Raw genomic sequence first — 9954 nt, 5'->3', positions numbered from 1 at the left:
AAACAACTTGTTCTGAATAACCAAAAGGCTTAGGATGTTGATATTTAGTCAGTAGCATGCTGGGATCAAGGACTACTATGTTTGTTAAAGTGAATGACTTTGACTTATATTCAAGGTCACAGGGGTCAAATTTGTTTAAAATCTTTAAACGACCTCTTCTGAATAACCATGGGTCCCAGGATGTTGATACTTTGCAAGTTGCATCCTGAGATGAAAGGCTATTAAATTTGTTCAACATAATGACTGTGTTCGATTTTCAATCACAGGGGTGAAATGTTTAAAAAAAAAATAACAGGTTCTTTTGAATGAATTTTAATCATAAATACTGATATTTTATTTTGCCTGTAGCTTTATTTTAGATCACTTTTAAGGTTACAAGTGTGATATTTATACCAGGTGAGCGATGCAGGCCCATTGGGCCTCTTGTTATGCACATAAAATAGGCTTATCAAACCATCCTAATTGTAATTTCTGTAATAGAGAAAGGGAGTCAATCGTGCATATGTTATGGGAATGTGATGAGGTTGCACTAACAATTACATTACATATTAATGAAGAAACATTGTTTTTTGGTTTGGTAAATAACACAGGCATTTACAATCGCATTGATAATGAAGTTCTTCTTCCATGGTACTCTCTCTGTTATGGCTCTAGCTAATGTAATAAAAGAAAACTATGTGGTTCAAAAATATATTTCATATGGTAAAAGTGATCCTTGTCTACAATTTGTTTTAAAAGAATGGAAAAAATGGATGAAATCAGTTGATTTTGCCTAAAACCTGACATGATTTAGGCTGATATCTTAATTATTCAGTAACAATTCTGTTACTTAACTTTAATAAGTATCTAGCTCTGTTGTGACTTTCTTCCCTGACATGCTTGTTCTGATATCTGTCTTTGTCTTTTCTTCTTTCTCTTTTTTGTTTCTTACCAGCTTCTCTTTCTCTCCTTTTATCCTTCCTTCTTCCTTACAGCAATACAGTGTGATATTAAATGAAATAATACCTATCCATATGCAGTCTTTAGTGATACAAATTTCTTTTGGCATAATTTGTATGGTATGAATGTTGATATGAAAGATGATTGGTGACAAATAGGTTATTATATGATATGAATGAATTACTGATCCATTATTATTGTCACTGTATTGAAAAAACTCTTTTGAAAATAAAACAAATATTAAAAAAACCCACCATGGCAGCATGTAGGATGTAAATCAAGCATCACATTTTGTACTGGATTCAGTGGTGTTGTTGCTCATCATTTTCATAATTAATATAAGTTAACAACATAACATATATAGTAATTAAATATGATAGGTGATATTAATATTGGTGAAAATTGATTTCATGGGGAAGGGTGAAAGTTTGACTCGGCAAAAACTTCCCAGTATGCATTAGTCTTACGTAAGTAATTTTCCAAATTTTGATCTTTCACTCTCATTATGAAACACATTACACCCACCTTTAGGGGAATATATTGGTGTTACCTGTCATTTTGTTCAACTTGTTCGTCTGTTAACATTATTTGGCTAGTTCCCACGCAGGTACTAGATTAAATTGTTCAATCCATTGCGTAAAGCATCATGATACAATTGCATCCCACCTTAGTATTCTGGACATCTGTTCCTCAATATAAGGTCAAGGTCAAAGTTACAGAATCTATACATGATGGGAGAACTGGCTTGTGCATGCATTCCTTACTTCAGTTTTCAACGATATTACTAAAAACTCCCTGCATATTTATTCAAACCAAAACCTGTTAGCTGTTTGTGCCATCACTTTGGTATAGGAATGTACACCATAATACTAATTTGTAATCAGAGTATCTTGTTTACTTTTTGAAATCAGCAGAAAGCCCTGTCTGGCATTTGCTTTTGCTAAAACTTCAGTTAAATAATACTGTCATTAGTTAAGTACAGGCCATTGTTCGCAACTTTTGGACATCTGTATGCTCAGCCACATGTTTTCTTCCCCATGAGAAATTTGGAAAGTCGGTAAATATTGAAAACTCGGGTTAGGAGGAATGCAATTATGGGAAGATTTGGAGAGAAACAGTATTAATTGAGTACGGTAAACAACTGATGCCTATCCCAAAGTAAAGAGAAGCTAAACACCCTGGAGATGTCTGCCTCGTGATAGATAACTAACCCATTGCCTTGGACGAGATGTGTCAATAGTATAGGGAAGAGCTCTGCTACTATTACAATAGCCAGGGGCAATTTTATGGCAAAACCTTAATTTGTAAGCGCCATTTGTGACACCGACCAACTGCCAATAAACTGTGTCTCCCCATCAGCAGTAACACAGTGTAATCATACTGTCCTACCTTTTGGCAGCCTGCTCAATGTTTTTGAGCCAATGTTAGACAAACACTGTCGAAGGCATTATCCTAATGTTCTATATCACCAATATGCAATAAAATAAAAAATATTCACCTACCTACTGACCTGAAGTGTTTTTAGCTCACCTGGCACGAAGTTCCAAGTGAGCTTATGCCGTGGCGCGGCGTCCGTCGTCCGTCTGTCTGTCCGTCCGTCCGTCAGTCCGTCCTCGTCCGTCAACTTTTCCTTTAAACAACTTCTTCTGAAGAACGGACAGGACTAGAGTCATGATATTTGGCTGAAAGCTTCGTTGGTAGGAGCCCTACAAAGTTTGAGAACGAAAATGACCTTGACATGTTTTCAAGGTCACAGGGGTCAAATATGTCAAAAACTTCAAACAACTTCTTCTAAAGAACTAAAAGGTATAGAATCTTCATATTTGGCTGATGGCTTCCTGGGATAGAGCCAAACAAAGTTTGAGAATGAAAATGACCTTGACCTACTTTCAAGGTCACAGGGGTCAAATGTGTCAAACACTTCAAACGACTTCTTCTGAAGAACTGAAAGGTATAGAATCTTTATATTTGGCTGGTGGCTTCCTGGGATAGAGACCAACAAAGTTTGAGAATGAAAATTAGTTTGACCTACTTTCAAGGTCACAGGGGGCAAATATGTCAAAAACTTTAAACGACTTCTTCTGAAGAATTAAAAGGTATAGAATCTACAATATGATGCCATGGTAATGATGGGTCAAACATGGGCTATTCCACTCATAACTGATATGAATGCCATCTGAATTAAGTATGGTTACATTCTTTATATGGTAGTAAAATAACACATTTTTCGAGTTCACGATAGTTTAATTCCGTGTTGTGAATCGATCGCGAAAATCAAATGATAAAGTCAATCTCAAACTTGCAGTAATACACGGTTTGCAACATGTTTCAATGAGAACCTGCCAAAATCCTCTTAATCATTACAAAACCAATTCAAAATAAACCAATTGGAATCTATATCTCATCTTACTCGCTTTGTTGACAGAGGTCCAATTTTTGCCATTTATCTTACATATCATAATCTGATATGTATGACTTGTAATATGTTGGTGGTCTGCCCTATAAGTGATACCATACTTCATTAATGTCAATAAAGCTTATATCACAGCAGGGCGGATCTAGGATTTGGGGTGTTGTCCACATTTTAAAGGTCAGATGATTACAATCAGTTAGACAGTTGCATGGCAAGGTGAAATACTTGGACATAATGCAATACGTACGATTGTTATGAAACGTCGTTTACATCATGAAAAGACCACGGCGTAAGAATTTATCATTTGATATATTGCGTCGGATGCACAATACGAAATTAAATTTTATAATTTTAACATTTGTGAATTTGACTCATTATGAACCATTTTCGTTTTGGTTTTTGTGGGGTTTTTTTCGGTTCGGTTTAAACCGTATATTGGAGAGCCGTTAACTATTTTACATATATGTTATATCACCTGGTAACGGTGGTGTTGACGTTTCAAATAAGTCCTGTTCATGAAATCCCAATATTAAATATTTTGCGTGTAAGTTTTGTGAATTTTCGTGTAAAAATACTTTTATTGTAACAATTTTTGAAACGCATGAACTAACACAAACAGTAGACATTAGTTCACAGAGCACCCATGTTGATATTTATATGTCCTTATGTAAAGATATCCATGTTATTTAGATCTAGTCATGATGGTATTTTTCTCACTCCATTTTATCCAAAGGATGATATAAATGGCGTATGTAAAAAAAAGGGGGGGTGGCTGCATGTTATACAATTTATTTTACAAATAGTTAAACGTTGTTCAAATATAACCTTACATAGTGTTTTCCATAATAAAATATTTAGAAAAATACCATAATGTCTACACACAAAATAAAAATTATAATTTCTAAAGAAAAAGAACTTAAGAGGCACTAAAATTGAATTATGTTCCCCTGAAGAGTGACCGTTTCCTGCACAAGTAATGATGTCTGTCCTTACACTAGATCTCCGAAGCACATTCCTCATATTTTTTACATTCATCTTAGAAATAGTTTTTTTTATAAATGTTGTTTATTCTTTAAAATTCGGGAACAAATATGGCAAAGTTTAACGTAATTTATTAATGAGTGTGTGTTGTCAGGAGAAATTATGTGCCCCTTTTTTCTTATGGACCGGATGATAAACTGACATCCTTCGGTTTTAACTAACTTATTTTATGTATCGTTATTTTAGTGGACACTGCTGCAAAATAATTATTGAATATTCAACCGCTGGCACTTCAAAGAAGACGAGTACTATTATGTTGGCTACTTTTTAGAGCTGGCTACTTTTTAGAGCTGTCATTTAATATATATAGCTATTGTAGAAACGTTATGTGTGACGTTATACTAGTGCGGTACGTACTCTGTCACCTTCATCAGGCAAATGACATGTGAAGCGTATGTAATACCTTGTCATAGCTATGTGAGAGTCTATGAGCGCCTTCATTTCCATTCAAAACTGGCCCGCTGAGGCGTATGCAGATGACTTCCTTACCTGCCGCTTAAACAGACAACTCCTTTTCTCTCTCTGTCAAACACTTTGGAGGTGGAGTTATCCCTGTCAATAACATGATTTTCTTTGTCTCGCTATTTTCTTATAAAGGATCTCTGGTTTCGCACATCTTTGACAACATACTTTGTTCTGTTATTTTCTTAATATTTTCTTCAGGTTGGTAAGTATGTATTGTAGAAAGCCTATGTAGCCCAACCAGGTAAGTGCAGATGAACTTTTTTATGACGAACCCAAATATTTATTTTGATACCGTATTTACCATAATGTTAAGTTGAAGTTGAAATAACAGATCTACTTTGAAATATAAATAGCGCCGATTATAGCTGTTTAAAAAAATAACATACACGAAATCAAATTCCCAAACTTTGTGAAATTTCTCGATATGTAAATTTATATTAAGTTTTGCATTGTGTGACTACAATTGTAGCTTTGGACGGCGGGTGAATGACTAGCTCCAATACTGTAAATAACTTGTATGGCCACATTGATGTCCAACAGCTCTTGCCACATTACTCTCTGGCAAACATCGTGTTTAGAATCAAATGTGTTCTCGAACATAGCGGTTACTTAGCTGAATGCTGTATACCCCAAACCAAACGGTAAAATCTACAGAACAACGTCAATTGATTTTATTTTCATATGTTTTGAAGTAACAATGGTTTGGTTCATTTCGCAACAAAAGCATGCCAAGGTATGCGCATTGGTCTTAGTTCTTCGTTACGGGTTATTTTCGATTTCTTGATATAAACAGAATATCAAGGATTTGGTGATGAATGTGTGTAAGCGTGTGTTAAACTCCATTGATATGTAAATTGGTTGTAACGGATGCATTGTTTATATTTTATTCAACATTACTTTTTTGATGTGCAAAATGTAACCAATGGTGTCTTATCTATATATGTGGGTTACCTAATAACCCTGTTTGGTTTTGCCATGACGAGGTACCAGTCTTAAATTCAACGTACTATTTTAATGACCCTTCACAATTTGGGCAAAATTAACAGGATTTATTTAACGTATGGTGGTGAGATTTTGTTATTTTTTAGATCAATTCCGAATCCAAGATGTTTTACACAATAGCAGCAGGTTATTGTTACAGTCCCGTTTCCATGCAATAACCTGTATTTCTTACAGAATATTAATTGTTGATAATGTACGATGCATGATATTTCTTGTAACTTTCATGACACGTGTCCATAGGTTTTGAGTATCGTTGATGTTTCTTAAATCATTTACTCAATTCATATTCAGTCATGTAGCAAAATGCCTTAAATCATGATTTACATTTCTACAATTACTGCCGAATCATTCTGGTGACCGTTGTTTGAAGTTGATGCAGTTGAACAAATATATTTTTTCATTTGGTTTATAATGCGCCAATAAAATCATAGTTCAATAATTGCCAATAAGAATATGAGTGAAGATATTTAAAGCCGATTACAATTTTGGAGTGGGAGGAATGTTGTTTTTATTAGTATTATTGTTGCTTATTGTAACTTACAGGACAGGTATTGTTATATTAACCAATAGCATATTGCGAGTTTTATTGCGTACATACTATTGTGTGAAAAGAATTGAGTGTACCTATCCGGAAACAGGCTGAGCCTGCATGGTTGCGTAGGTAACGCACATGTTGCCTTCAAGGACAGGTTCATTATGCGAAATACTAAAAAAAAAAACATTTTTAAAGAAAAGAATGGTACAAGCTACTTAAATGTAAAACTTACATCATAATTTTACAGTTTTCAGTGTTTGAATACATATATAGTATTCAGCCAAGCTTAAACAAAAAGATGTTGCTTACGCATTAGTGAATACATTATGTTATGAAGAACAAACCATTGTATTTAGTAAAATTAATACTAGTTATGAAATCTTCATTATGCATATGGAATGTTGCTAATGTTTTTACTTCTATGTTTTCGCCCAGCTACAAGTATTTTATCTTATGAAAATAAACAATTATATTCATTGTTATATAGGTAATGTATTTATACAGAATTTTATGTAAATGACAAATAAATATAAGAAGAAACAAATGTTGTTCGTGTGATATAGATAATTACAAACACGCGCATGTTTAATATTTATATATAGTTACAAACACATGCGAAACACATTCTGTCGTTATTAAGAGTGCATGTAATGTTTCCAAATGCACAACTTTAGATACTTAATGCTGTAAAAGTCTAAACATTATCTATATATTTCAATTAAATTGTTGATTTTAAAGGTCAGTCCTGTGACCTTTGTAGGTTTTGGCAATATTGGTTGTTTCATTGGTAAACGCAGAACAATGAAAAGAATGTAGTGATTATCAACATTTACCAAAGTGTACACGGAACCTTAATTTGGACTCAACCTAGATAAAACAAGGAAAAAATATTTACCAGAAACAATTATAGAAATTCTCTTGAAAACGTACAAGGAGAATAACACAAATATCCCAGAAGGGTAGGTGTTTTCTACTTCATCAACATTATTCAATATAAATATAGGTCGATTCCCATTAAAGTCTCGTACTCAGTGAGAACCAGGTCAGTGATAACGAAACCACAAGCACACCAATGAACAAAATTAAAAAAAGAAAAACATTTGTATCGCACACGGAAATGTAACGTTTTACAATAAGATTTTGATCACAACCATAAAAACCTGCCCTGTCCTTGTAATGTCAGTTTGTCCGTCACCATTCGACAGCTATTAAAGAAACCGTGATATTTGGAGCAAGGATTTATATATCGAATACTCAATGTAGGTGAGGGAATCAGGGGCGTTATAATCAAGAACGGGAAGGTTCAAAAGCGAAAACTCGAAATCACCAGGCTTGTTATTCAGCAAGGTTGAAAGTCGTCCCTGTTGGACATGTTATAAGAAAGTCCGTCCTTGATTTTAAGTTCAAGACGGAGTACTAGATCGAATTGGACATTTTTCTTGTTCAGTTAAGAAAACATATCGTTGAAGTATTAAAGTAAAATTGAAAGTTTCAGCAAGGGCTTTGTCACCTTATCTGCCGTCTTTTGTTTTGGTAATTGTTTTATTTTTTCCAAATAAATCATCAGCATTAAAGCAATCAACACCATCATACACTTCCAATATCATAATAAACATCATCTTCATCTATTCTTCATCTTCATCATTAGCATCTATATATATATATATTCCTATTTCTTATCCCCATCAGTCATCATCCTCATCATCATCAATGTCATATCACTTTCATCATTCACCTCAATATCAATCAGCATCTATATATATATCTTCATATTTCTCATCATAAAACCATCGCCATCAGTCATCATCATCATCATCATTATCATCAATGTCATATAACCGTCATCATTGAAATTCATTAACATTCATGAAAATATCAATTAGAAAAGTATCATAGATTATTTCTTATTTTGTCCTGTCAGGGGTTGGGTGTTATTTCTAGCAGCTTATTCCATTTTTTCCATATATTATGAAACTTTGCTACATTCTCATTACCCTTACTAACGCAAATATATTTTTGAGTCACATAATTATTTTTCATAATAGATTTTAATGCAGACCCAGATAAAGTTTGCTGTAAACATCTATCTCTATAGATGTATTGTTTCATAATGATTAATATAAGATTGTCTGTTGTGTAGTCTATATTTTTATTGTTGTGCATGCCAAAAATGAAAGTTTCGTTATTAAAAGTAAATGGAATCAATAGAGCATCTAATAAAAATTCAAAGTTCTCCAAAAATGTCTGCACTTCTCTGCACCCCCAAAATAAATTTATAATTGATTCTATTTCTGTTTTACAAAAGAAACAGTGTGGACTATCAGTTAAACCAATTTTGAATAAATATGAATTTGTTGTTAATATGTGTTGGTTTATTCTGTATTGCAGCCAAATAATTTGGAGCTTTTAGTAACTCGGAAAGGGGTTGCAAGTTCTCCAAGTTTCTTCATCTATTTCAAATATGTTGTTCCACTTTCTTTTTCCGGTAGGAATAGTGTTATTTCCGTATATTGTAGAAATCTTTCGACCCTTTACTGTTTTTCATGAAAATTTCTAAATTAGTCGGTAGTAATGGGTAAGAGATGCTCTCATCATCTAATCGTATATGTGCTGTATATTCCCTAATGGATTTTACAATGCCATGGTAAGTTAGGAAGTTAAAGTTGATATTATATTTTCCTTTAAATTCCTGAAAATTGTAAAAGGTATATGTATTTGGAAACTTAACTACATCATTAACAATAAAAAGTCCTTTGTTATACCATTCTTTATAAATTACCATTTTTCCATCTACAGTAAAATTTTCATTAAACCAGATAAGTGTTTTCAAAACTGAATCATTCCTATTTTTTTTCTATGATACTTCGCCATTTACTTGATTTAGAATATAATCTTCTAATCCATGTTAACTTCAGCGCTCTAATAAAAGAATGTAAATCTATCATTTTCAGCCCTCCTTCATTATAGTCTTTTATTTTAATATCCCTTTTTACTTTGTCTACTTTACTATTCCAAAGAAAGTTGTAGAGTTCTGAGTTTAGTCTTTTAATAAAGATAAGTCAGGATTTGGCAAAGCTATGAAAAAGTGGTTGAATTGTGACACCAGCAATGATTTGATTATGTGTATTTTACCAATAGGAGTAAGTTTCCTTTTATTTCAGTCATTTAAAAGGGATTTAAGTTTAACTATTTTTTTGTCAAAATTCATTTTTACCATTCTATGTAAATCTACATGGAAGTCAATACCCAAAATAGTAAATGTTCTGTTTCCCCAATGTAAATTCCATTCTGGACAAAATGTTTTCCTCATTGTATTTCATGCTTCCTATCCAAATGACTTCAGTCTTACTTTTGTTTATCTTTAACCCAGATATATCTGCATATTTTTTAATTCACTCAGTGTCTCTCTTAAAGAATTTCTAGACCCATCAATAATGACTGATGTATCATCTGCATATTGAGATAATAGTATAGGAGTGTCTTCAATATTTATTCCTCTAATATTAACATTATTTCTAATTCTAATTCCTAGTACCTCAGCGCATAAAATAAATAAATT

This window comes from Mizuhopecten yessoensis, unplaced genomic scaffold, assembly GCF_002113885.1.
Source record: "Mizuhopecten yessoensis strain PY_sf001 unplaced genomic scaffold, ASM211388v2 scaffold6779, whole genome shotgun sequence".
NCBI classification, from domain to species: Eukaryota; Metazoa; Mollusca; class Bivalvia; order Pectinida; family Pectinidae; genus Mizuhopecten; species Mizuhopecten yessoensis.
Note: the sequence above shows the minus strand (reverse complement) of the source record.